This window comes from Orycteropus afer, unplaced genomic scaffold, assembly GCF_000298275.1.
Source record: "Orycteropus afer afer isolate SDZICR_OR568_19922 unplaced genomic scaffold, OryAfe1.0 scaffold00423, whole genome shotgun sequence".
NCBI lineage: Eukaryota > Metazoa > Chordata > Mammalia > Tubulidentata > Orycteropodidae > Orycteropus > Orycteropus afer.
This window is the reverse complement of record NW_006922010.1, coordinates 926,908-950,705: the sequence shown is the minus strand read 5'-3', so window position 1 is coordinate 950,705 and position 23,798 is coordinate 926,908. Positions and strand designations below refer to the sequence as shown.

General features: G+C 37.4%; 1 protein-coding gene across 1 annotated transcript in view; it reads right to left on the bottom strand.

Moving 5' to 3' along the window:
* The window catches only part of FSHR (follicle stimulating hormone receptor), a 385,534-nt gene that overhangs the window by 260,626 nt on the left and 101,110 nt on the right, over positions 1–23,798 (bottom strand). The window lies entirely within an intron of this gene.

Genomic DNA, 23,798 nt, shown 5'->3' with positions numbered 1-23,798 from the left:
AAAAAAATTAAAAACAGAAAGAAAACTGGAAAATACACAGTTATATGGAAATTAACCAACATATTATTAAACAATGAATGGATCAAGGAAGAACTTAAGAAATAAGTAAAAAAAAAATATGTAGAGGTGAATGAAAATGAAAGCCTGACATACTAAAACTTATTGAATGTAGAGAAGGCAGTGCACAGAGGGAAATTCATAGTGGTAAATGAATTTTTTAATGTAGATTAAAAGAAGAAGGAAGAGCTAACATTGATTACCTAACTCTGTAATTTGAGGGAGTAGAAAATGAGCAGTAATTCTAATCCAAAGCTACCAGGAGGAAGGAAATAATAAAGATTATAACAGAGATAAATGAAATACCAAATACAAAAAACAATAAACATAATCAATGAAACCAGATTTTTTTTTTCCCTAAAGACTCCATAAAATTGGCATATCTTTAGCTAGACTGACAAGGAAAAAAGAGAGAAGATACAAATATATAAAATCAGAAATGAAACTAAGGAGATTACAACTGACCCTACAGAATTGAGAAGGATTATAAAAATACACTATTAACAATTATACTCCAGCAAATAGATTACCTAAATAGACGGAGTGCTGGTGGTTCAGTGGTTAAAGTATTTGGCTGCTAACCAAAAGGTTGGTGACTCAAACCCACAAGCCACTCTGCAGAAGAAAGATGAAGCAGCCTGTTACTGTAAAGCCTTGGAAACCATATGGTGCAGTTTTATTCCATCCCATGGGATCATTATGGGTCAGAATTGACTTAGTGGCAGTGGGTTTAGATAAAATGGACAAATTCCTTGAAATGTGTAAACTTCTTGCATTGATTCAAGAAGAAATAGATGTCAACAAACCCATAGCATGTAAAGAAATTGAACTGGTAATCAGAAACCATTCAACAAACAAAAATCCTGGGCCAGATGGCTTAACTGAGGAATACTACCAAACATTAATAGAAGTAACCTCAGTCTTTCTTAAACTCTTTCAAAAAATAGAAGAGGAGTAACTCTTCCTAACTCAGTATATGAAGCTAACATTATTTTGATAGCAAAACCAGATAAGTGTACCACAAGAAAATAAATAAACCACAAGCAAAACAAATCCAAAAGCATATTAAGAGGATTATACACCCTGATCAACTGGGATTTACCCCAGGATGTGAAAGTGGTTCAATACTAGGAAATAAATCAACATAATACACCACAGAACAAAGGAAAAGAACCACATTATCATCTCATTGATGCAGAGAAAGCATTTGACAAAATCCAACACTTTATATTATAAAAACACTGAACAATCTAGGAATAGAGGAAATTTTCTCAATAAAATAAAGGACATTTATTTAATACTCACAGGTAATATCATACTCAAGTCAGAGTATTTTATTAGTGTTTCCTGATGATGGAGAAAAACTTACAGCTTTCTCCATAGGGACAGGAACAAAATAAGGAGGCTCACTCTAACCACTGCTACTCAGTATTGAACTGAATGTCTTAGTCAGAGAAATGTCAAGAACAAGAAATAAAAGCTATCCCTATCAGAAAGGATGCCATAAAATGAGCCCCTTTCACACATGACGTGATCTTATATATAGAAAACTCCAAAGAATTTGCAAGACACCTTTTAGAACTAATAAATGAATTTAGCTTAGTAGCAGGATACAAGTCCAACCCACAAAAATCGTCATGTTTTAATACATTAGCAATGAGAATTTTGAAAAGGAAATTAAGGAAACAATTCCATACATAACAGCATCTGAAAGAAAAAGTATCTAGGAAATAATTTAACCAGGAAGTGAAAAACTAAAACAGGAAGTGTACACTGAAAACTACATCATAACTGAAACTAGTTGAAGAAGACTGAAATAAATCAAAGACATTATGTGTTCACGGATTGGAAGGCTTAGTACTGTTAAGATATCAATGCATGAAGTATGAATATGGGAAAATATGAAGTTATCAAAAATGAAATGGAACACATACAGATCAATATCCTCGACATCAGTGAACAGAAATGGATAAGTTTTGGCCATTTGAATCAGACAATCATATGATCTACTATGCTGGGAATGACAACTTGAAGAGGATTGGTGTGGCATTCATCATCACAAAGAATGTATCGAGACCTATCCTGAAGTACAATGCTGTCAGTGATAGGATAATATCCATATGCCTACATAGAAGACAAGTTAATACTATGATTATTCAAATTTGCACACCAACCACCAATGCCAAAGATGAAGAAATTGAAGATTTTAACCAACTTCTGCAGTCTGAAACTGACCAAAAATGCAATCAGGATGTGCTGATTGTCGCTGGTGATTGGAAAGCAAAAGTTGGAAACAAAGAAGAATCACCAGTAGTTGGAAAATTTGGCTTTGGTGATAGAAATAATGCTGGAGATTGGATTATAGAATTTTGCAAGACCAACAATTTATTCATTGCAAATATCTGTTTTCAATAACACAAATGGTGGCTATACACTTCATCAGATGGAGTACACAGAAATCAAATTGACTACATCTGTGGCAAGAGGTGATGGAAAAGCTCAATATCTTCAGCCAAAACAAAGCTAGGAGCTGATTGTGGAACAGACCATCAACTTCTCATTTGCAAGTTCAAGTTGAAGATGAAGACAACTGAAAGAAGTCCAGGAGAGTCAAAATATGACCTTGCTTGCATCCTTCCTGAATTCAGGGACCATCTAAATAACAGATTGATGCATTGAACACCAATGACCGAAAACTAGAGGAATTGTAGGATGACATCAAGAACATCATCCGTGAAGAAAGCAAAAGTTCATTAAAAAAACAGGAAAGGTAGAAAAGACTAAAATGCATGTCAGAAGAAACCCTAAACCTTGCCTTTGAATGGAGAGTAGCTAAAACAAATGGAAAAAATGACAAGATGAAAGAGCTGAACAGAAGATTTCAAAGAGCAGTTTGAGGAGACAAAGTCAATTATTATAGTGAAATGTGTAAAAACCTGGAGTTAGAACAACAGAAGGGAAGAAAACACTCAGCATTTCTTAAGCTGAAAGAACTGAGGAAAAATGTAAGCCTCGAGTTGCAATATTGAAAGATTCTGTGGGCAATATAGATGATCCAGGGAACAACAAAAGAACATGGAAGGAATACACAGAGTCACTGCACCAAAAAGAATTGGTCGATGTTCTTCCTTTTCAGGAGGTGGTATATGATCAAGAACCAATGTTATTGAAGGAAGAAGGTGAAGTTGCACTGAAGGAATTGGCAAATAACAAAGCTTCAGGAATTGATGAAATACCCATTGAGATGTTTCAACAAACAGATGCCTTGCTGGAAACACTCACTTGGCTACTCCAAGAGATTTGGAAGATAGCTAGCTAGCCAATTGAGAGGAAGAGATCAATATTTGTACCCATTCCAAAGAAAAATGATCCCACATAATGTGGAAATTATTGAACAATATCATTAATATAGTACAAAAGTAAAATCTTACAGAAGATAATGCAAAAACGGTTGCAGGAGTATACTAACATAGAACTTCCAGAAATGCAAGCTGGATTCAGAAGAGGACACGGAATGAGACATATCATTGCTGATCTTAGATGAAAGCAAAGAATACCAGAAAGATATTTACTTGTGTTTTATTGACTATGCAAAAAACATTCAATTATGTGGATCATAATAAACTATGGATAACATTGAGAAGAATGAGAATTCCAGAAGACTAAATTGTACTCATGGGACACTTGTACATAGACCAAGAGGCTGTTTTCTGAACAGAACAAGTGAGTACTACATGGTTTTAAATCAGGAAGGGAGTGTGTCAGGGATGTACCCTTTCACCATACTTATATAATCTGTATGCTGAGCAAATAATCCAAGAAGCTGGACTACAAGAAAAGGAACACAGCATCAAAATTGAATGAAGACTCATTAACAATCTGCCATACACCGAAGACACAACTTTACTTGCTGAAAGTGCAGATGATTTGAAGCACTTACTGATGAAGACTGAAGACTACAGTCTGCAGTATGCATTACATCTCAACATAAAGAAAACAAAAGTCCTCCCAACTGTACCAATAAGCAGCATCATGATAAATGGAGAAAACACTGAAGTTGTCAAAGACTTTATATTACTTGGTTCTACAATCAACACCAATGGAACCAGCAGTCAAGACATCAAATGATGTACTGGATTTAGCAAATGTGTTGCGGAAAACCTGTTTCAAGTGCTGGAGAGCAAAGATGTCTCTTGAAGACTAAGGTGCTCCAAACCCAAGCCATGGTATTTTCACTCACCTCATATGCATTTGAGAGCTGGGCAATGAATAAGGAAGACTGAAGAAGGGTTGATGCTTTTTAGTTGTGGTGTTGGTGAAGAATACTGAAAGTTCTGTGGACTGCTAAAAAAACTAACTAATCTGTCCTGGAAGACATGCAGCTTCAGCCAGAATGTTCCTTGGAAATGAGAATGGCCAGACTTCTTCGTTTCACCTGTTTTGGTCATGTTGTCAGAAGGGACCATTCTCTGGAGAATGATATCATGCTTGGTAAAGTACCAAAAAAAAAGAAAAAAAAAAAGAAAGAAAGAAAACCAAACACACTGTGGTCCAGTTGACTGGACTCATAGCGACCCCTCCATGGGTTTCTGAGGTGGTAACTCTACAGAAATAGATTGCCTGATTTTCCTTCCAAGGAGTGGCTGGTGGGTATGAACCACCAGCCTTCTGGTTAGCAGTCAAGTACCTTAGGGATTATGACCAAGCCTCCTCCAAACAGCCAAAGCAATATTAAAAAAGAACAAAGTAGAAGAACTAACAATTCCTGATATCAAAATATATTATAAAACTATAGTAATCAAAGCAATCTGGTAATAGTATGTTATTGTTAGTTGATTAATCAACTCCAATTCATGGTGACTTTATATAAAATAAACATTGCCTGGTCCTGTTTTCATGATCATTGGGATATTTGAGTCCACTGCTGTTGCATTTGTGTCAAATAATCTTACTGAGGGCTTCTCTCATACGTTCTGACCTTCTCCTCTACCTAACATTATATCATTTTCTAGTGATTGGTGTTTCCTGATGATGCATCCAAAGTAAGCAAGATAAAATCTCAACATCATTGCTTCTAAGGAACTTTCTGTTTGTATTTCTTCTGAGACTGATCAGTTCTTCTTGTAGTTTATGGTATATTAAATATTCTTTGTTAAGACCGTAATTTGAAGGTATCAATTATTATTATTTTTTTGTCTTCCTTTTTCATTGTCCACATGCATATGAAGAGAATGGAAAAAAAAAGTGGCTGTGGTGAGACATACCTTAGTAATTAAAGTGATATCTTTGTTTTTAAAACTTTCAGGACATCAATTGCAGCAAATTTGCTCAATGCATAGGTTATTTGATTTCTTGACTCTTGCTTCCATGGATGTTCATTGTGATCTAAGTATAATGAAATAACAATAGACATCAACCAATGGAATAGAATTGAGAGTCCAGAAATAAAACTGTGTGTCTACAGTCAATTAAATTTTCAACAAGGGTGGTAAATCCATTCATTAGGGAATGAATAGTCTCTTTAATAAATGGAGCTGGGTCAACTGGATCTCCACATGCAAAGAATGAAGCTGGGCCCATACCTTCTAACATATATTGAAATTAACTCAAAAAGATCATAGACATAAATATAATAACTAAAGTTATAAATTCTTAGCAGAAAATACAAGGATAATGCTTTGGAACCACTGTTTAAGAATAGATTCTTAGATATGATATCAAGACCAAGACCAAGAAAAGACAAAATACTTAAATGGGACCTCATAAAAAATTTTTTAAAACTTTTTTTTTCATAAAACACTTAAAAAACATAGTGAATAGATAATTTACAGATTGGAAAAATACTTTTAGGAACCCTGTATCTGATAATGGTTTAATATTAAAAATGTATAAAGAACTCCTACAATTTAAGAACAAAAAGAAAAATAACCATATAAAAAATAGGCAAAGGAGCTGAATAGATATTTTACTGAAGAAGAAATACAAATGGACAATAAGCACATGAACAGATGCTAATTTTCATTAACCATTGTTGTTAGGTGCCATCCAGGCAGTTTCTACTCATAGTGACCTCATGTACAAAGAATGAAACTGTGACCACTCCCGCGCCATCCTCACAATAGTACTATGCTTGATTCTAATGTTGCAGCCATTGTGCCAATCTATATTATTGAGGGTTTTCCTCATTTTCATTGACCATCTACTTTACCAAGCATGATGTCCTTTTCTAAGGACTCACCAAAAACCAAACTCACTGCCATTGAGTCAGATCCTACTCACAGCGACCCCTCCTTGGGTTTCTGAGGCAGTATCACTATGGAAGTAGATTGTTAAATCTTCCTTCCGAGTTTCTAGGGACTAATCCCTTCTTATTAACTGGTGCCTTCTTACTAACATGTCCAAAATATGAGAGGTGAAGTTTTGCCATCTTTGCTTCTAAGGATCATTTCAGCTGTACTTCCTCAAGACAGATTTGTTCATTCTTCTGGCAGTTCCATAGTCCATTTAATATTCTTCACCAACAGCACAATTCAAATGTGTCAATTCTTCTGCCAGCTTTCTTATTTATTGTCCATCTTTCATGCATATGAGGCTATTAGAAAGACCATGCTTTTGGTCAGGCACACCTTCATCTTCAAAGTGACATCTTTGCTCTTTAATACTTTCACGGTCTTTTAGAGCAGATTTGTCCAATGCGATACATTTAATTTCTCAACTGCTGCTTTCATGGGGGCTTATGTGGATCCAAGTAAAATGAAATCCTTGACAACTTCAAAGTTTTCTCCATTTATCATGATGTTATTTATTGTTCCAATTGTGAGGATTTTTGTTTTCTTTATGTTGAATATAAATATAATCCACACAGAAGGCTGTAGTCTTTGATCTTCATCACTAAGTGTTTCAAGTCTTCTTCACTTTCAGCAAGCAAGGTTGTGCCATCTGCATATCACAGGTTGTTAATGAGTCTTCCTCCAATCCTTATGCCACTTTTTTCTTCATCTAGTCCAGCTTTTCAGATTATTTACTCAGCAGAAAATGGAATGTTGTTGTTGTTGTTATGTGCTGTTGAGTCGGACCCGACTCATAGCGACCCCTCCTTGGGTTTCTGAGTTGGTATCACTACAGAAGTATATTACCCAACCTTCTTTCTGAGGAGTGCCTGGTGGGTTTGAACTGCCAGCCTTCTGGTTAGCAGTCAAGTGCCTTAGGCACTAGGCTACCAGAGCTCCCTACAGATTGAGTAAGTATGGTGAAAGGATACAACCCTGACACACACCCTGCTTATTTTAAACCATGCAATATCCCCTTGTTCTGTTTGAACGCTTCGTAGTCTATGTACAGGTTCCTCATGAGCACAACTAAGTGTTCTGGAATTGCCATTCTCCTCAATGTTATCCATAATTTGTTATGATCCACATAATTAAATGCCTTGCATAGTCAACAAAACACAAGCAAACATCTTTCTGGTATTCTTTACTTTCAGCCAAGATCCACATAACATCAGCAATGATATCCTTTTTTCCATGTCCCCATTTGAATCTGACTTGGATTTCTGCCAGTTCCCTGTCTATGTACTGCTGAAACTCTTTTTGATGTATTTTCAGCATAATTTTACTTGCAGGTGATATTGATTTTCTTCATCTTCAACTTAAACTTGTATATGAGCAATTGATAGTGTCTTCCACAGTCCATTCCTGGTCTGGCTCTGACTGATGATACTGAGCATCTGTATCACCTTTTCTACAAATGTTGTCAATTTTATTTGAATTGATTTGAATTCCACATGCATAGTCTCCATTTATGGTGCTGAAAAAAGGTATTTGCAATGAAGAACACTTTGGCCTTTCAAAATCTATCATGTGATTTCTGGCTTCATTTTTATCACAAAGGCCATAGTTTCTAACTATAATGCTTCTTTGTTTCCAACTTTCACACTACAATCACCAGTAATCAGTACAACTTGATTGCATATTTGGTCAATTTCAAACTGCAACAACTGAAGAAAGTTAAATTTCTTCATCTTTGGTTTTAGTGGTTAGTGCATAAATTTGAGTAACAATAGTACTAATTGTTCTTCCTTGTAGGTGTATGTGTAGATATTATCCTATTACTGACAGCATTGAACTTCAGAAGATATCTTCAAATGTTCTTTTTGACAATGAATGTAATGCCGTTTCTCTTCAATATGTCATTCCAGTATAGTAGACCATAGGATTGTTTGACTCAAAACTGCCATTACTAGTCCATTTCACCTCACTAACTCGGAAGGAAGGTTGGGCAATCCTACTTCCGTAGTGATACTGCCTCGGAAACTCAAGGAGGGGTCGCTATGAGTCGGGTTTGACTCGACGGCACATAACAACAACAACAACAATGCATCAGAATGAGAACAGGTAAGGGGAGAGCCCCAGGCAGGAAGTGGGAGCTGGGTCCATGGAACTGGAACAGGTAGGGGGAAGGCCAGGAAGTAGTTGGAGTGGTTTGGAACAGCTAAGGGAGACAAATTTGTCTGTCATTTTGTCATATTGTGGTGGCTTGCATGTTGCTGTGAGACTGGCGGCTGTGCCACCAGTGTTTCAAACACCAGCAGGGATGCCCATGGTGGACAGGTTTCAGTGGAGCTTCCTCATGAGACAGATTTTGGAGAAGGAAGAGACCATGCACTTTTCAAAGAATTGACCAGTGAAAACCTTATGAATAATGATGAAACACTGTCTGATATATTACTGGACAACTTTATTAATAGCTCTGAAACATTGCCCAATACAGTATTGGAAGTTGAGCGCCTCAGGTTGGAAGGCACTCAAAATATGAGAGGGAAAGAGCTGCCTCATCAGAGCAGAGCTTACCTTAATGGTATGATTAAAGTAGAGCTTTTGGGATATCCATTTGCTGTTGTGCCATGACTCAAAATGAGAAGAAACAGCTGCAAACATCTATTAATAATCAGAACATAGAATGCATGAAGCATGAATCTAGGAAATTTGCAAGTTGCCAAAAACAAAATGGAATGCATAAAGATTGATATCCTAGTAATTAGTGATCTGAAATGGACCTTTTTGGCCATTTTGAATCAGACAGCCATATGATCTACTATGCTGGGAATGACAAATTGAAGAGGAATGACATGGCATCCATCATCACATAGAATATTTCAAGATCTGTCCTGAAGTACAATGCTGTCAGTGATAAGATAATATCCATACACTTATAAGGAAGACCATATAATACGACTATTATTCAAATTTATGCACCAAGCACCAAAGCCAAAGATGAGGAAATTGAAGATTTTTACCAACTTCTGCAGTCTGAAATTGACCAAACATGCAATCAAGATGTGCTGATTATCACTGGTGATTGCAATGTAAAAGTTGTAAACAAAGAAGAATCACCACTAGTTGGAAAATATGGCCTTGGTGACAGAAATGATGCTGGAGATCAATGAAAGAATTTTGCAAGATCAATGACTTATTCATTGCAAACACCTTTTTTCAACAATACAAATGGCAGCTATACACATGGACTTCACCATATGGAGTACACAGGAATCAGATTAACTACATCTGTGGCAAGAAGAGATAGAAAAGTTCAATATCTTCAGGCAAAACCAGGCCAGGAAAGCTCCTGTGGAACTAACCATCAACTGCTCATATGCAAGTTCAAGTTGAAGTTGAAGACAATTAAAACAAGCTACAAGAGCCAAAATATGACCTTGAATATATCCATCCTGAATTTAGAGACCATTTAAAGAATAGATTTGATGCATTGAACACCAACCTGAAAACCAGAGGAATTGTGGGATGGCATCAAGAACATCATCCTTGAAGAAAGCAAAAGGTCATTAAAAAGACAGGAAAGGAAGAGAAGACCAAAAATGGATGTCAGAAGAGACCCTGAAACTTGCCCCTGAATGGAGAGCAGCTAAAGCTAATGGAAGAAATGACAAGATAAAAGAGCTGAACCGAAGATTTCAAAGAACAGCTTGAGGAGACAAAGTCAATTATTATAATGAAATGTGCAAAGATATGGAGTTAGAAAGCCAAAAGGGAAGAACACATTCAGCATTTCTCAGGCTGAAAGAACTGAAGAAAAAATTTAAGCCTCGAATTGCAGTACTGCAAGGTTCTATAGGCAATATATTGAATGATGCAGGAAATATCAAAAGAAGATGGAATGAATACACAGAGTCACTGTACCAAAAAGAATTGGTAGATGATCATCCATTTCAGGAGGTGGCATATGATCAAGAACCAATGGTATTGAAGGAAGGAGTGGAAGTTGCACTGAAGGAAGAAGTTGAAGCTGCAATGAAGGAAGTGACAAAACAAGGCTCTAGGAATTTATGAAACACCCATTGAGATGTTTCAACAAACAGATGTCATGCTGGAGGCACTCACTTGGCTATGCCAAGAGATTGGAGGACAGCTACCTGGCCAACTGACTAGAAGAGATACATATTTGTACCTGTTCCAAAGATAGGTGATCCCACAGTACGTGGAAATTATCAAATCATATCATTAATATCAAACAGAAGTAAATCTTACTGATGTTGTTATATGCCATCAAGTCGGACCTGACTCATAGCAACCCCTCCTTGGGTTTCTGAGGCAGTATCACTACAGAAGTGGATTGCCCAACCTTCCTTCTGAGGAGTGGCTGGTGGATTTGAACTGCCAGCCTTCTGGTAAGCAATCAAGTGCTTTAGACATTATGCTACCAGAGCTCCTATAATTCAAAAATGGTTGTAGCAGTATATTGACAGAGAACTTCCAGCAAAGCAAGGTGGATTCAGAAGAGGACGTAGAATGAGGGATATCAATGCTGATGTCCTATAGATCTTGGCTCAAAACAAATAATACCAGGAAAGTGTTTACTTGTGCTTTATTGACTATTTAAAAGCATTTGATTGTGTGGAATCATAACAAATTATGGATAACCTTGAGAAGAATGGAAATTCCAGAACACTAAATTGTACTCATAAGGAAACTGTATGTATCCAGAGACTGTCATTTGAACAGAACAAGGAGACACTGCATGGTTAAAATCAAGAAGGGAGTGTGTCAGGGTTGTATCCTTTCACTATATTTATTCAATCTGTAGGCTGAGCAAATAATCTGAGAAGCTGGATTATATGAAGAAAAGCATGGCATCAAGATTGGAGGAAGACTCCTTAACAACCTGTGATAGGCTGATGACACAATTTTGCTTGCTGAAAGTGAGGATGACTTGAAGCACTTACTGATGGAGATTGAGACTACAGTCTGCAGTATGGATTACCCCTCAATATAAAGAAAACAAAAAATCTTGCAACCAGTCCAATAAACAGCTTCACAATGGATGGAGAAAAGACTGAAGTTGTGAAGGACTTCATATTACTTAGGTCTACAATCAGTACCAATGGAAGCAGCAGTCAAGATATCAGACGACATACAGCATTGGGCAAATCTGCTGCAAAAGACCTCTTTCACCTGCTGAAGAGCAAAGATATTGCCTTGAAGACTAAGGTGCATCTGACCCAAACCATGGTACTTTCATTTGCCTCATATGCATGTCAGAGCAGGACAATGAATAAGGAAGACTTAAGAAGGGTCAATGCTTTTGAGTCGTGGTGTTGGCAAAGAATGTTGAAAGTACCATACACTGCTAAAAGAACTAACAAATCTGTCCTAGAAGAAGTGTAGCTGGAATGCTCCTTGGAAGCGAGAATGGCCAGACCATTTCTGTTGCTCTTCCTTTAAATGTTTATGGTTCAAAGCCATCCAAAAACTCTGTGGAAGAAAGCTTAGTGATCTGCTTCCATAAAGACTGTTGTTGTTGTTGTTATGTGCCATCGAGTCAGACTCGACTCATAGCGACCCCTCCTTGGGTTTCCTAGACAGTATCACTATGGAAGTAGATTGCCCTATCTTCCTTCTGAGGAGTGGCTGGTGGGTTTGAACCGCCAACTTTTTGGTTAGCAGTCAAGTGCCTTACGCACTACACTACCAGAGCTCCCTTAAAAAAGACTACAGCCATAGAAAAAAGACTATAGTCCATAAAGACTACAGCTAAGAAAATCCAGTGGAGCAGTTCTACTCTCTAACATACAGGGTTGCCATGATTTGGACTTAATGGTCATGAGTTTTTATTTTTTTGGTAGTTTTATTTTGATACCAGTTTTCTTCTATCTGAAAAAAAACTTCGTTCAGGATTTATTTTACAGCAATTTTGCTGACGGCACAAATTGTCTTAGTTTTTTTTTTTTTTTTTTTCTGAGAATGTCTTTTTCAACTTTTATGAAGAATATTTTCAGTGGGCATAAAATTCCAGGTTTAAATTCTTTTCTTTTAGAACTTTAAAAATATTGTTCCATGAGTACATTAAATGCACCAAGTAAATATATGGGATGCACTACCAAGAAAGTCCAAAACTATAAAGTATTTCCAAATCACATATCTGCTGAGGGTTAATATCCAGAATATCTAATTCTTACAACTTTGCATTAAAAAGACAAATAATCCAATTAACATCACAGAATTGTACATGTAAAAACTGTTGAAATGCCTTTTTGTTGTTGTTTTACAGCTATCTATCTATTTGTGTATGATTTATCTATCATTTAGATACAGGTATGTGTCTGTTAACATCCATGATAAGTTCTGTGAAATAGGACATTAGGTGATTTGGACATTATTTTACACAGGTCATCTCCATACTTCAAATTGTATTAAAATTTCTGTAAATCCTACTATAATGAAATCTTACAAGTGCCAATCAGACAAAGCCTGAGAGCTGTCTCCACTGGATAAAGGAGGCTGGCCTTGTCAGGTATGTGGCTGGGCTTGGCAGAGACTGTGCTGGCAGCTGGATTGAAACTCTGCATGTGTCCAGATGCAGGATGGAGGGATGGACAGACAATGGTGGCATGGAGAGGAGGCTATGGGGACCGGGGTATGAGTGCCAGGAGTGTGACTGGTAACCCTGGCTGTCACTGTCCTGTTTGTGCAGCCACTTCCTGATCATGTGAAGTGGCCACCTCCACTTCCCAGAGCAGGAAGCTTGCAAGAGCCCTGGGCCCAAGTGATGCTGGCATGAGCAGAAGAGTCTCTGTAGGCATTCCCCTTCACTGAGTGTGGAAGGCTGCATGGCTCCTGGGTGGGTGAATGAAACTATGAGAAGGGGTAGAAGAGGATGAAGGAGGAGGTGCTGTAGGGATTGGGATACACCCTGGAGCTCCATTGCCTGTTCACTCTGGGAGTTTGTGGGTCTTTAAAACTATTAGGGGGAGTAATAAACAAAAAGAGAGCTGCTTTCTCTTTAAAAACAAAATAATGCAAAACATCTTATGGAAATATGAATGTACATGCAGTCAGATGTTGCCTGGATGGACGTTAAGCAATGCATACATACATATATACATACTTACATACATATATTTATATATCACAGTAACAAATAGACACTGATTAATTAAAAAATGAGCAAAGTATTTGAATAGTTATTTCTCTTAATAAGATATACAAGTGTCCATTAATACATGGAGAGATGTTCACCATCATTAGATTGTTAGTCATTACAGAAATGCAAATAAAAATCACAAGAAGATGCCATTTCATACCCACTAGGGTGTCTAAGATAAAGATAACAATAAGAACAGTTGGAAAGGATGTGTAGAATCTGTAACCCGCATACATTGCTGGTGGGAATGTAATGTGGTATAGATCTCTTGAAAACAGTTTTGTAGTTCTTCAAAAAGTTAAAAACTGAGTTACCATGTGACCCAACAATTCTATTCCTACGTACATGCTTAGGAGAATTGAAAACATAGATCCACGCAAACTTGTAAACAAATGATCATAATAGCATTATTCATAATAGCCAGAGTAGAAACAACTCAATTGTCCACTGACAGAAAAATGGATAAACAAAATATAGTATGTCCATAGAATGGAATGTTATTCAATTATATAAATTAATGAAATACTGACAGATGGGTGAACCTTGAAAATGTTATGCAAAGTTAAGGAAGCCAGACATAAAAGGCCACATATTGTATGATTCCATTTATATAAAATGCTCAGAATAGGCAAATTGATAGAGAAAAAAAGTAGAATGGTTGCTTCCAGGGTTTGGGGGAAGCAGGGAATGAGAAGTGACTGTTAATGGGCATGGAGATTCTTTTTAGGGTGATGAAAATGTTCTGAAATTAGTGGTGATGGTGGCAAAACTAGTGAATATGCAAAAAATCACTGAACTGTTCATTTTAAAGAGTGGGTTTTATGATATGTGCATTATATTTCAATAAAACAAAATTATAATAATGTAAAAAATGTTCCACTTCATTCTGGCTTTCATGATTTTGATAAAAATTTGTACTCTCTTACAAAAAAAATGTGTTGGCCTTCTTTCAGAAAATTTTCTTTGCTTTTTATTTTTAGTAGTTTGATTTTGGTTTCTGGACCTAGGTTTCTTTGAATTTTTCCTCTTTGGAATTCACTATGCACTTATGTCTTTCATTAAAATTGGGAAGTTTTTCCTCAATTATATATTTTTTTTATCATCCACTTTCTTCTGTTTCTGGAATTCAGTTTGATATAAACCCTAGACCTTATGGTATTGTCCCAAAGGTCCCCGAGGTTCTGTTAATTTTTCTTTCCTCAATCTTTCTTTTCTTTGATGTTCAATGTGACTAATTCCTATAGATCTACTTGCAAATTCACTCACTCTTTTCTGTCATCTTCATTCTTCTATTGAGGCTACCAGGCAATTTTTAAATTTTGTTTTTGTATCTTTTACTGCTAAATTTCCCTTTACATCTTCTCTTACTTTTCCAAGAACTTCTATTATTCTTTTTAATCCAAAAGTACTAGTTGTTACTTCTGAAAGCATCATTATAAGAGCTACATTAAAGAATGTGTCTTATAATAATAATTCCATATCAGGTTTGGCTTCAGCTGATTGTCTTTTAGTTTGTGAATTGAGATTTTTCTGATTTCCATAAGCCAGTTAATTTTGGATTATATTCTGTACATTTTGAATATTATATTATGAAACTCTGCATCTTGTTTGAATCCTAAGGAGAAGGTTGATTTTGATTTATTTAACTGGCAACTAGTCATATTTAGGCTACTAGCTCTGAACTGCTTCTTAAGGCTGTGGTTCTAAGGTTAGTTCTGCTTTTAATGCATTTGCAGTGCTATTTGGATTAGTATGTTTGTGCTACCTACTACCAGTGTGGGATCTGGATGGTGGTCTACCCTGAGGTTCAATTTTATATACAGACACCCCCTCATAGTTATACAGATAGAATTATAAGCCTGCAAAAATAGTAGCTAAGTGCATCCCCATACCATTAATAAACACTTTCTCAACATCAACACTTTTGATATTTTAGGCCAGAAAATTCTTCTGGCCCTATGCATTGTAAAATATTTAGAAGCATCACTAGCTTCTACTCACTAGATGCCAGTAACATTCCTGCCTCAAATTTGGAAAATGAAAAATGTCTCCAGACATTGTCAGATTTTCTGAGGAGAAAACCACAGCATTGATCTATTAAATGTAAAGCTTTTAGCCCTGTTTTGGCACCATTGTTGTTGTTGTTATGTGCTGTCACATTGGACCCGATTCATAGCGACCCCTTCTTGGGTTTCTGAGGCAGTATCACAAAGGAAGTATATCACCCTACCTTTCTTCTGAGGAGTGGCTGGTGGGTTTGAACTGCCAGCCTTCTGGTTAACAGTCAAGTGCCTTAGGCACTACGCTACCAGAGCTCCTTTTGGCACCACGTTGTTGTTGTTATGTGCCGTCAAGTCGGCCCCGACTCATAGCGACCCCTCCTTGGGTTTCCGAGGCAGTATCACTACGGAAGTAGGATTGCCCAACCTTCCTTCCGAGGAGTGGCTGGTGGGTTTGAACCGCCAGCCTTCTGGTTAGCAGTCAAGTGCTTTAGCCACTATGCTACCAGAGCTCCCTTTGGCACCATAGGGCATTAAAAAAACAAAAACAAAAACAAAACAAAACAGAATAAACACAGCACTTTCTCTCAGTAATGCAACATTCAAAATAGGATGGTAGGAGCTGAAAGAAGGAAGCAGCTAGTGGTTTGAAATCACCATCATCAGACATGCTATATTATAAAGAGAAAGCCCTGAAAGAAAAGAAGTATGTAGTTTGACCCTACCTAGCTCTTAGATGAGAGTTCTGGTAGCGTAGAGCCTAAGGCACTTGACTGCTAACCGGAAGGCTGGTGGTTCAAACCCACCAGCCACTGCTTGGAAGGAAGATAGGGCAATCTATTTCTGTAGTGATACTGCCTCGGAAACCCAAGGAGGGGTTGCTATGAGTCAGGTCCGACTCAATGGCACATAACAACAACACAGATCTTAGATGGTGATGGTAAGACCCTTAAAAATGTAGTTTAAACAGGTAAGTAATCACTTCAAATGTGAACATCGGACTTCAAAGCAAAAAGTTTGCGTAGTATAGGACAGGGAAATTAGTAAGACAGAAAAACAACTCTTTGTCATTTTTGCTATCAAAGAATATTGCCCATGCCATGGTCAGATGCTCATGATCATCTTTCAGGAAGTGTACACTCTGTTGGACCATTCTCTTCCTAGAGCAAGTCAATACTGAATCTCACCCTGGGCATGCACACTCACTACTGGAAGTGTTAGTACTTGAAGGTCATTTGACATTGTCTTCAATTCTTGTCTCTCTTATATACAACAAAAATTACATTTCTTTATTCATTGAATTAAAAAATATTTACTGAACATTTATTATGTGCCCATAAGCGTATTATGTGCCTATAAGCTTTCAATCTTCTTTTCTACTAGCACCCCCACTCCTACTCCCATCTTCCTCCATTTTTTTCTCTCTTTGTTTCCTTCCTACCTTCCTTCCCTCAATAAATATTGTTCACCTTGAGTTTTTTTTTCTTAATCTCTTCATCCATCCAGATGCATTTTCCTGCTTTTTCTGCCCTACTGTGTACATGGCCACTATGTACTGTATCACTTAAATGCAATAAGCAACCACCCTTATGGAGTCAGATCCAACTCATAGTGACCCCTCCGTGGGTTTCTGAGGCAGTATCTGTATGGAAGTAGATTGGCCAACCTTCCTCCTAAGGAGTGGCTGGTGGGTTTGAACCACCAGCCTTCTTGTTAGCTGTCAAATGCCTTAGGCACTACATCACCAGAGCTCTCACTATATCACTTGGCTGGGAGCAGACAGTGCAAGACATTGAGGCAAGATACTAGAATGTGGAAGTATAGAGAGAAACTACAGTATTTTCCCTTCTCCTACTCCATGCTCTGTCCATGCAGTGCTGTGGTTTTGGTAGAAACTACAAAGCCTGCCTGGCTGGTCTTTGGCTAAGGTTAGAGCTCTGGCCAGGCAACCTTATTCTACCCTTTGCTCCTAGGATTCATAATGGTTTCCTTCTATTATTAGTTCATGAGGATATCAACATGCTTTGTTGGTTTCCTTAAGCCTGCCACCCCTCTTTAAATAGGGGTTTAGTTAAACTCTGCCAAATCAAACCTTTTGAGAGTGCCATAAGTATACACTAGTCACTAGAAGGTGATGTAAATGCCAGAAGCTTCTTGGTAAAGGTGGAATATAATGAGTTTTCAGAGAAAAAAAAAGAAGCCTCTCCAGCTGGGTGATCAGAAACTGCTTGTAGGATTAGGTGGTATTTGGGGTGTATCATGATTGGGCTTTGAGGAGAGATTGGGGAGAGGTGTTCCTAACAGAGACAAACTAATAAACAAAGGAATAGCAGTAAAGTCTGGATTCTGGAGTGGCACACAGCCTAATAGGGCTGGCTATTGCATTGAAATTAAGCAGTGGATAGTGTTTCCTCACTTTCAATTCTAGAGGAACATTAAATAATAATAACAATAATAGAGTTTATGTGTGATTGTTTATGTATGCACACAAACAGGTGTATTTTCCTGTCATTAATCTATCAGTCTCATGGAGGAAATGATGATCAAGATCTAGAAAACCAAGACTCCCTCATTCTCAAATTCTAGGCTAGTATGACAGTGCTAAATAGAAGGTATTGGAAAATACGATTAAGATTGAAGAGATAGTTTTCTTGGCTTCCAAAATTAGAAAAATTAGAGAGTGTCTGGAGAGAAAGAAGACAGAAATGAAATGGCATGTATGATGCCTTTACCCTTTGGAATAAATCACTGGGATGAAGTAAAGGAACATGAACGACTTTCTTTTGAGCATCAAGGGCTTGGTGAAAAAGTGGAAATAGGCCCTAATTCCTATGCAAACTTTTGGAGGGTGACACAGACCTTTTACATTGCGAAGGTAAAGGGAACTCTGTGGAAATGATGAAATGATTGGCTGTGAGCTGAGCGGACAGAAGATTGTCTATCCCAGGTTTATTATAGTTCTCAACTGAAATGATCAGGCTTTGGGAAGTTTCTCTTGGTCTTGAGTGAGGACTGGAAGTTAGTTAAGGGATACAGGAGTCACATGAAGAGTTCTAAAGGGCAAGATGAGAAGTCCACACAATTGAGAACATGAAATGTGGTGGTGTAGTGCCTAAGGCATTTTACTGCTAACCAGAAGGCTGGTGATTCAAACCTACCAGCCACTTCTCGGAAGGAAGGTTGGGCAATCTACTTCCAGAGTGATACTGCCTTGGAAACCCAAGGAGGGGTCACTATGAGTCGGACCCTACTCGACGGCAGTGAGTTTGGATTTTGGTTTTTGGCTTCTGTAAATAGGAGGAGGACATGATTCCCTTAGATGAAATACCAGTGGTAGAGAGCTAAAACAGAACGATTTGAGAGCCTGCAAACTTCTGTCCCTTCAAGGGAAAGCTTTGTGTTGTCTGGGTCAAGAACCAACTTGGGAAATGTACATCTGAGCAAAGGCTGGCATAGGATAAAGTTAAGACAGAGAACAAGATCCTGAAGCAAAATATGCCCTTGCACTACCTCCTGTGGAAGACACACCCATATCTGTAACTTATAGTCAACCTCAAGGAGGAGAGAGAAGAAAGGAAACTAGAGAAAACATTAAAGTTTGCACTGAATGAGGTGATTGATAAATTGCTGGATTGGACAAGATGAGTTTGTTGCTATTAGTTAGAAGTGATCATTCATAGCACAGAATATATTTAGTTTTTTTTTAATTTCATTTATTTTATTGTTGTTGAGAATATACATACCAAAATATACACCAATGCAACAGTTTCTACATGTACAATTCAGTGACATTGATTACTTTCTTCTAGTCGTGCAAGCACTCTGACTCTCCTTTTCTGATTTGTTCCTCCCCCACTAACAGAAACTCACTGCCCTCTTAAGTCTTGTCCAATATTTTGAGTTACTGTTGTCAATTTGATCCCATAAAGCTAGTTATTAAAAGAGCAAAAGACTGAAAGTAGACATTTTTCACTAGCTATGCTAAACTATTATTGGTTTTAAAAAGACTTTGGGGGACATTTTTGGTTTAAGATTTAAAGGTTCTCTCAGAGAAATAATTTCAGGGGTTTACTCAGCTCTAGAAAGTCTGACTCCATAAGAATTTGAAATTCTTTCATATTTTCTTCCTTTTGATCAGAATATTGTAAGTACTGTCATAAAGTCATATACATGTAAAAAGGTGCACTGGCAAAAGTTGTGTGTTGTTGTTATGTGCCATCGAGTCGGATCTGACTCATAGTGACCCCTCCTTGGGTTGCTGAGGTGGTATCACTATGGAAGTAGATTGCCCAACCTACCTTCCAAGGAGTGGCTGGTGGGTTTGAACCGCCAGCCTTCTGGTTAGCAGTCAAGTGCCTTAGGCACCATGCTACCAGAACTCCAAAACTGAACTCACTGCCAACAAGTTGATTCGACTCATATTGACCACTCCTTGGGTTTCCAAGGCAGTACCTCTACAGAAGTAGATTGCTTAATCTTCCTTCCAAAGAGGGGCTGGTGGGTTTGAACCACTAGCTTTCTGGTTAGCAGTCAAATGCCTTAGGTAGTAAGCTACCAGAGCTCCATGTGATAGACATATTTACAACACTGACCAAGCAAAATAAAGAAAGAACAGCTGTTGAGGCTGCTTACATACAGCTAAACACTACATGATATTTGATTCCTTGATATAGAGGTTTAGGGTCATAGTTTCATGGGGTATCCCAATTAATGGCCTAATATTATGTTTAGTGCTTCTATTCTACCGCCTATATTTCCCAGGCATCTTAAAAACTTTCAAGGCACAATTGGTTTCCATCTGCACAGAGCAACAGAGGAAGAAAGATGGTCAGGAATAGGAGGAGGAAATTGAATGTGTGGCTAATTGCCTCCATGAACAACTGGCTCCTTGCCATGAGACCAGAAGAACTGGATGGTGCCAAGCGAACATTACTGAACATTTTGATAATATATATATATATATATATATATATATATATATATTTAGAAGAATTCTGATAAAATTTGGTTTTAATAACAAAAGAAAGTTTGTTTTTACACACTTGCAATTTGTGAGTGCTTATGGAATAAATTCCTACCCTCTATCTAAACTTTTCTTCTGTATGCTTTCTTAATATTTTATGCTTACTACTACATGTCTATATTATAATTAATACAGCCAATAAACAAACATTTAGAGAAGCACAGCTTTAAAAAATTCATTTCTAATATAGTTGCTGGATACAATGCACACCACTCAAATAATGTTTTAAAGTATAAGTATGCCCCAAATATTTCATGTGTCATGTTATTTTCAAGTGCTGTCAAATTGATCCCAACTCATAGTGATCCTAAGTACAACAGGCTGAAACACTGCCCACTCCTGTGCCATCCTCACAATCACTTCTATGCTTGAGCTCATTGTTGCACCCACTGTGTCAGTGAATCTCATTGATAGTCTTCCTCTTTTTTGCTGATCCTCTACTTTGCCAAGTACATCCTTCTCCAGGGATGGCTCCCTCTTGTCAATATGACCAAAGTATTAGAGGCAAATTTTTGCCATCCTCACTTCTAAGGAACCTTCCAGCTGTAGTACATCCAAAACAGATTTGTTTGTTCTTCTGGCAGTCCATGGTACATTCAATATTCTTTGCCAATACAAAAATTCAAATGGCTCAATTCTTCTGTGGTTTTTCCTATGCACTGTCCAGCTCTCACATGCATATTAGGCTATTGAAAATTCCGTGGCTTGGGTCAGGCACACCTTAGTTTTCAAAGTGACATCTTTGTGCTTTAACGATTTAAAAAGGTCTTTTGCAGCAGATTTACCAAATGCAAATCATCCTTTGATTTCTTGACTGCTGCTTCCATAAGTATTTATTGCAGATCCAGGTAAAATGAAATCACTGACAATTTCAAACTTCTTTCTATTTATCATAATGTTGCTTATTGGGCAAGTTGTGAGCATTTTTTTTTTTCCTTGAGATGTAATCCATACTGAAGGCTCCAGTCTTTGATCATTAAGTGATCATTAAGATCATTAAGAAGGCTTCAAGCCTTCTTCACTTTCAGCAAGCAAGGTTGTGTCATCTGCATATCTCAAGTTAATGAATGTTCCTCCAATCTTGATGCAAACTTCTTCATATAGTCTAGCTTATTGTATTATTTGCTCAGCATGCAGATTGAATAAACATGGTGAAAGGACACAATTTTGATGCCTACCTTTCCTGATTTAAACCATGCAGTATTCTCTTGCTCTGTTCAAATGACTGTTTTCTTGGTCCAGGTTCCTCACAAGGACAATTAAGTGTTCTAGAATTCTCATTCGTCAGAATACTGTGCATAATTTGTTATGAAACACACAACTGCATGCCTTTACAAAAGTCAAAATCCCCACAAGTGTACCTCTTTCTGTTATTCTTTGCTTTCAACCAAGCTCTATCTAACATAAGCTATGATATTCCTCATTTCACATCCTTTTCTGAATCTGGCTTGAATTTCAGCAGTTATTTGTCAATATACTGTTGCAATTGTTATTGAATTAACATCACCAAAATTTTACTTGCCTTTGACATTAATCATATTGTTTGATAATTTCTGCATTCTGTTGGATTGCTATTCTTTGGAAAGAGGACAAATATGGATCTCCTCCAGTCATTTGGCCAGGTAGCTTTCTTCCAAATTTCTTGGCATAACAAGTAAGCAAATCTTTTTGTTGCAATATCTCTATGGGTATTCCATGAATTCCTAGAGTCTTATTTTTCTCCAGTGCTTCTAGTGCAGCTTGGACATCTTCCTTCAATACCATTAGTTGTTGATCATACAGTACCTCGTTAAATGGTTAAACATTGACCAATTCTTTTTGGTACAGTCACTCTGTATTCCTTCCATCTTCTTTTGATGCTTCCTGCATTGTTCAATATTTTGCCCATAGAATCCTACAATATTGCCACTCGAGGCTTGCTTTTTTCTTCAGTTCTTTCAGCTTGAGATATGCCACTTTGATTTTCTAATTCTAGGTCTTCATGCATTTCATTACAATACTTTACTCTCTCTTCTTGAGCAGCCTTTTGAATCTTCTGTTCAGCTCTTTTACTACATTATTTCTTCCACCCACTTTATTTACTCTCCATTGAGCAAGGTTTAGAATTTCTTCTAACATTGATTTTGGTCTTTTCTTCCTTACCTCTCTTATTAATGACATTTTTGCTTTCTTCATGTATAATGTTCTTGATATCACCCCATAACTCAGCTGCTCTTCTGTCATTGTTGTCCAATGCTTCAAATCTACTGTTCAGGTGGTTTTAAAATTCAGGTGGGATATACTCCAGGTTGTATTTTGCCTCTCATAGGCTTGTTTTAATTTTCTTTAGCTTCAACCTAAACTTGCAAAACAACAATTGATAGTCCGTTTCACAGTCAGCACCTGGCCTTGTTATGACTGATGTTATTGCCCTTCACCATCACTTCTTTTCACAGATGTAATTGACTTAATTCTTGTGTATTCCATCTGGTGAGTTCTATGCATATAGTGGCTGTTCATGGTGTTGAAAAAATGTATTTGCAATGAATTAATCATTGGTTTTGTGAAATTTATCATGAATATCTGGCATCATTTATATCACAAAGGATGTGTTTTCCAACTACTGATGCTTCTACTTTGTTTCCAACTTTCACATTCTAAGCACCAGTAATTATCAGTGAATCTTGATTGCAAGCTTGGTCAATTTCAGACTGCAGAAATTGATAAAACTTCATTTATTCATCCTTGGTTTTAGTGGTTAGTGCAAACATTTGAATGACAGTTGTTTTAACTGGTCTGCCTTATAGACATATGTATGGATATTATCCTATCACTGACAGCATTGTACTTTAGGAGAGATCTTCATGATGAATGTGATATCATTTCTCTTCAATTTGTCATTCTTGAGTTTGTTGTTGCTGTTGTTAGGTGCCATCATGTCATCTCTGACTCATAGTGACCTTATGTACAACAGAACGAAACACTGCCCAGTCCTGTGCCAGCTCCATGATCTTTGCTACACCTGAGCTCATCGTTGCAGCCACTGTGCTAATCCATCTAATTGAGGGCCATCCCCTTTTTTGTTGTCCCTCCACTTTATCAAGCATGATATCCTTCTTCAGGGAATGGTCCTTTCTTACAACATAACCAAAGTAGATGAGATGAAGTCTGGCCATTCTTGCTTCCAAGGAGCATTCCAGCTGCACCTCTTCCAGGACAGATTCATTAGTTCTTTTAACAGCCCATGGTACTTTCAGCATTCTTGGCCAACATCACAACTCAAAAACATTAACTCTTCTTCT